The sequence below is a fragment of the Petaurus breviceps genome, unplaced genomic scaffold (genome assembly GCF_028583685.1).
Source record: "Petaurus breviceps papuanus isolate PSGF00001 unplaced genomic scaffold, PetGlider_PUasm1.0 138, whole genome shotgun sequence".
Taxonomy (NCBI): Eukaryota; Metazoa; Chordata; class Mammalia; order Diprotodontia; family Petauridae; genus Petaurus; species Petaurus breviceps.
This window is the reverse complement of record NW_027185694.1, coordinates 26,134,732-26,140,893: the sequence shown is the minus strand read 5'-3', so window position 1 is coordinate 26,140,893 and position 6,162 is coordinate 26,134,732.

Below are 6,162 nucleotides of genomic sequence, written 5' to 3'. Positions count from 1 at the left end.
AGAGAGAGAGAGAGAGAGAGAGAGAGACAGAGAGAGACAGAGAGACAGAGAGACAGAGAGACAGACAGAGACAGACAGAGACAGACAGAGACAGAGACAGAGACAGAGACAGAGACAGAGACAGAGAGAGAGAGAGACAGAGAGAGAGAGAGAGAGAAACCTGCTGGAAAAGACAGGAGGTATAGGATCAAGTGTACATGTAAAAGCTTGGCCTTAGCTAAGAGATGGGCCACTTTTTAATTAGATACTGGAGTAAAGGGCAGAATGGTAGGAGATGATGCCAAGGGAGAAAGTGTTAGATCAGGAAGAAGGAGAGTCAGATCAGAAGGGGGGAGAAGGAATACATATCATTGGAATTGTTTAAAAACTATAAGGTAATGATAATGAAGGAGAATAAATAATGGTTTGGAGAATTGAAAAGAGGAAAAGCTGATGGGAACTAGAAAAACTAGAAAAACAAAACCTGCCATAAGTAGAAGTTTCTATTGAAATATCAGGGGAAGAAGCCTGGAGAAAAAAAAAAAGGCTTGGAGGGTGGGAATAGGGTAGGTAATGATGAACTTCTTGACCAGTTGGCCTGAGATAGTATATGTCACTGTGGATGTAAAGATAAAGATAAAATCAAAGGACTCCCTGCCCTCAAGGAGCTTATATTCTACTGAATTCTAGGGAATTCTATTCTATTATGCAGGTCTGTGCTTTGTCCACCTACAAGACTACAAGCTGCCTGAGTTAAGACTTGGATTCAGCCCCTGCCTGTAACGCTGACTACCTGTGTGAGTTTGGCAAATCACTTAACTTTCCTGGGCCTCAGGGATGTTGTGACAGTTTTCAAGGATCTGAATGATATATGGAGGAGAGATTAGTCCTGTTCTTTGTGGTCCCAGTGGCTAGATAACTAGGAAATAAAGGACTTTCAAATGATCAGAGCTACTCATAAACAGAATGAACCATCTAGGAGAGGAGAAAGTTCTCCATTGTGGAAAGGTGTTCAAGTAGGACCTGGGCAACCACTTGCTGAGAATTCTGCAAAGTGTATTCTTAGCCCGAAAAAGGGATGAACTATATGAAATGACCTCTGATATTCCTTCCCAAACCGATTCTAAGATTCCTCTGGTGTGGAGAATAAGGAAGATGGTGGTATGGTGAGGAAATGATCTACTTAAGAGACAGAAAGTAGGCCAGAAAAGGACTCTGTGGAGAAAACATGGAATGGAGGCGGTTGGGAGGTTAGTCATGAATTAATAACTTAAGCTCAACTGGGCTCTTTTTATTTTTTCTGGTGGCTGGATGATTCATGCCTTTGCTCATCCTTCCCCCTCCACTCCCTCTAAATTCTCCACATTTGTCACTGCCCTGCTCAAGCTCCACCTCCTCCAGGAAGTCTTCCCTGACCACTGCAACTGCCATTATCTTTCCCATCTCTGAATTGGTATAAAACTCATAATCAGAACCAAAACAGTTAATGCTCACTAACTGTCATCTTGTGGGAGATTCCTGTTTTCTCTGCTAGAGTTGGTACTTCTAGAGGGCAGTGCTTGGGTCTCCTCATCTCTGGTTTGCCTCCTTTACTAGAACTTAATGGTCCCCATGACAAGGTGTGAATTTGCCCTTCCTTTCCCAATTGTGAGCTTTCTATCGGCAGGACGCTGCTCTATGCTGAAATAAAATAAAACAAAAACTCAAGTAGACATTTTCCCAAAGGAGAGGGGCTCTCCTGTGTTTTGCAGCATGTACCAAAGCAAGATGAAAGGTGTGTATGTGGTGATGTCATAAGTTGACTAGCCCTTCACCCATTCCCCTAAGAATGTAAACTCTGTAAAGACAAGGACTGTTTCATTTTTATCTTTGTTACCTCAACATCCAGCGGTGATTTATACTAAGTAGCTACTTAGTAAGTGGCCAGTGAATTGTATCAAATTCTCTTGTTTCAATGTCAATACATCCAACCTAACTAAGTTCCCTTTGAGCATGAGCTGTTTCTGTTCCTTAAATACAAGCGGAACAGTTATAGTTCTGTGAAAATGGTAGCATTTGTACATGAATGATTAGCTCACTGGGCATCCTCCTGGCTTCCAGATCTTTCAAAGTGATCCTGTCACCTCCACAACACATCCTGACAAGATGGTTCCTTCCCTACTGAGAGACACATGGCATAGATGAGCCAAAGCAAGACAGAGATGGGAGATTTTCGATGGGGTAGGGTAGGAGAAGATCCCCCTGTCACAACATTGCCTTGCAGAGACTCAGGAGTTATTCAAATTAGATGAGGGGTGGGGTGAGAAGGAAGGCAATATGTTAATAGAACATTAAGTCTGAAATTTTTTTAAATGGATAAATGTGGGGAAATCTTAAAAATTAAGCTTTCTGCCGCATTACCTCTATAAATGACTCCCTGGATAACCTGCTGGAGTCAGCTGTTTCATTTCCTCTGGTGGAAGGAGAGAAGAGAGGGAGCTATAATCAACTAAAGAGCTGGAAGCATGCTTGGAGATGCTCTAGTCCAACTCTCTTCTCTGGAGTGATACTCCATTACTAGAACCACTCTGTGTGCTGTGATAAGCCTGGTTTGGTCTCATTTCCCAGGCTTTTACTTCTCAGAAGGCACTGCCAGCCATACCTCCAATTGTACCCCTCTTTCCATGATCTCTTTATATGTTGTCTTCTCCCATTAGAATGTAAGCTCCTTGAGGGCAGGAAGGTTCTAGTATCCTTTTATTTGTATCCTTAGCAACTATAAGAGCACCTGACATATAGGAACACATGACAAATGCTTTATTTATCTACCTTTTATACAGAAGGAAACCAAGCTTCAGAAAGGAGAAGGAACTAAGGTTACAGAGTGAGTAATAGATTCCAGGCCTTCTGACTCTCTGAGTCAGTTCTCTTAATAAAAATCATATTAAAATTATAAGTTAGAATTTGAACTTCACAGTACCAATTGAAAATATAGTCATAGAATCTTAGAATTGGAAGGGACCTTAGAACAATGACTGTCACAGCTGTGCGGACATCTAGCAGCTAGATTCCAGTCGGACTCAGGGACAGCATGGTATAGTGGAATGGCATTTGGAGTCACAAGACCCCTTCTTCTTTACTGCCTGTGTGACTTTGGACAAGCCTCTTCACTTACCTAGGCCTCTGTTTTCTCATCTACAAAATGAGGGTGTGAACGAGATCCTCTTCAGGGCCCTTTCACTGTCAGTCAACAAACATTTCTTAAACACTCACTCTGCCTCGGGCTCCAGGCTGAGTACTGAGGATGCAAAGAGGGGCAAAAAATAATCCCTGTCCTCAAGGAACCACACACACACACACGTGTAACATACATACACACACGTGTGTGTGTGTATGTATACATGCATACATATACATGCATCTATACATATATACACACGTGCACACACACATATACACAATATATAGGTACATGCAAGATATATAAGTTCATGATAATTTGGAGTTAAACTATGAAAAAAGGAGTTTATCTGAGCATTGGAGTCCATATAATTTTAAAAATTGCATTGTAAAATTAATAGGATTAGAGTCCTCCTTGGATGTCTTAGGATGGCGTGGGTATGATCCTAAGTTACAGAAGTCTATGTCAATGACCACACATTCTGGCAGTACAACAAAGGTTTTGAGTTTGCTCTTGGGAGTCTGGGCTTATATGTTTCATCTGAGAATCACCCTAAATTCAGAGTGGCTTATCATTGAATGCAGGATAATGAAATTTTCATTCAAAGTAATTCTTAAATACCCTTTATTAAAGTGATAAAGGGACTGTGATCTGCATTAGTAAGAAGGAGTTTCTTATCAGCTTTCTGAGACTTCATAGAGTAGTAGAAAGAGAACTGGATTTACACTCAGAAAGACCTGGTTTTGAATCTTGTCTCTTGTACTTGTTAACTTTGTGACCCTGGACAAAATCTGTGCCTCATCAGTGAAATTAAAGATTTGAACTTTATGGCCTCTAAGATCACTTCCAACTCTAAATCTATGGCCAATGAAGTGAAGGACTGAGTAGTGGAAAGCTACTGAAGGTATCTGTGTAAAGCAATGACATGATCAAAACAAGACCCTATTCAGGGAGGAAGGAAGGAAATACACTTTTTTTAATTACCTGCTATGGGCCAAGCATGGCACTAAGCAATTTATAAATATCGCCTCATTTGATCTTTAGAACAACTCTGTGATATTGGAACTATTATTATCCTTCTTTTACAGTTGAGGAAACTGAGGCAGGTAGAAGTTAAGTCACTTGCTCTGGGTCACATAGATAGCAAGTGTCTGAGTCTGGATATGAATTTGGGTCTTCCTGACTTCAGACTCAATACCCTGGAAGATTATTCAGGTAGTATGAAGGTTATATTATGGGGGAGACAGAATGGAGATGGGGAATAAATAATAATACTCCATTGGAGAGTTGATAAGCACCTGAACTAGGGTAGAGACTATGTGAATAAAGAAAAAGAGATGGTCATGAGAAGTAGTAAGGGACTAGAGATGAGAGGAAATGGCAACAGATTGGCTGTACTGGGTGAAAAGGAGAGAAGATAGAGGAGGACTCGGAAGTTTCAAAACTGAGTAATTTAGAGGATGGTTGACAGAATAAGGAATTTAGGAGGAATAACACCATTAGCAAAGAAGAAAATGACTTCTACTTTGCACTTGTTAAGTCTGAAGTACTTGTAGGACAACTCTATGAAAACATACAGCTTCATGTGAATTCATTAGCAAAGAGATGGATATTGGATTGGAATTTGGGGGTTGAAAAGAGGGGAGAAAGTTTGGAACAGTAGAGAATATGGTTATTAAAATAAATAGATTGTCAGGCCATTGTGAAGGTCCAGCCAAAGTGAGATAACATGAATCTGTAGCGGGCCAAGTCAACTATTTTAACAACTTCTCTTAACAGGACTCATAGAAAAAGTGGAGAGAGATTTCTATAACCTCACTCAGAGGCACTCTTTCCTTCTCCTTCTCTCTCATTATGGGGGTGGAGGTTGTTAAGTAATCTTTTTATTACTTATCATTGAGTTCTGGAGCCCCCACCAGTGTGCTTCTCATTGTACAAAATGCACAAAACCACAAAACCTAGCATTACTTTTTAAACATAATAAACACTTACTAAGGAAAAAGACAAAAGCAAGAATAATCAAAGACCACAACTACTTATTAAAAAAACATAAGCAAAGTTAACCAAAACATCACAGTTTACCCATAAATTTGGATCACTCTCTTCCACAAGTGCACACTGGTGTCCATGAGGGAGAATGGACATAAACATATAGAAACCTAGCCAGGAGGCACATGATAAATAGGGAAAACCATTAACCTGGGTCAATTTCAGGCATTATTGTTCTTCCAGAAGGACAATATGTATCACATGAAGCTATCTCTCTGCTATTGTTCCCCTTTTATCTCTAGTCACTTTCTCATTGGACAAAATAATTCCTTTTCTGCCCATGAGCCAATGAATCATTAACAAGCTCTTTTTGCTTAATAGGGTGCTGAGAAAAATGATATGCTGCCATTAGCTAAGTGCTAAGCCACCTACCATTAGCAAGTCTGCAAGAGGACTTAGAAGTCAATGAAGAACAGTTATGCTGGACACTAGGCAATGTACAAAGTTTAGGTAAAACTCAGTTCCTTGCCCTCCTACACTTTATAGGCTGGCAGGGAGACAAAAACAAACAGATAATTATAAACCAATATTGTATGGAGGTAAAAAGCATAACAGAGGGTAATAGCAAATTAACATGTAAGGTCTAAAAAGGACAGTCTTTAGTGACTGGGGAGCAGAGTGGGTATCCCTCCATTAAAATACAATTTCCTAGAGAACAATGACTATATTTCTCTTTGTCTTTGGATCCTTGACATCAAGAAGTGATTTGTAAACAATAGGTGCTTTAGAAATTTTTGTGGAATTTAAAAGAATTGGATGGGTAAGACTTTCATAGACAAATGGATGGGGCAAATGGGGCTACATCTTCCATGTTAGATCTAATATCTTCCTTCCTTGTGTTATGTTTGTGTTTCTCAGACGAGCCATAAAGAGATATGCAAAAAGACTAGCTAAAGAGATATTAGAAAAACCCAACTCCACTCTAACCCCAACAGGAATAAGAATTCAGAAAATCTATGCTGGTACAATATTGG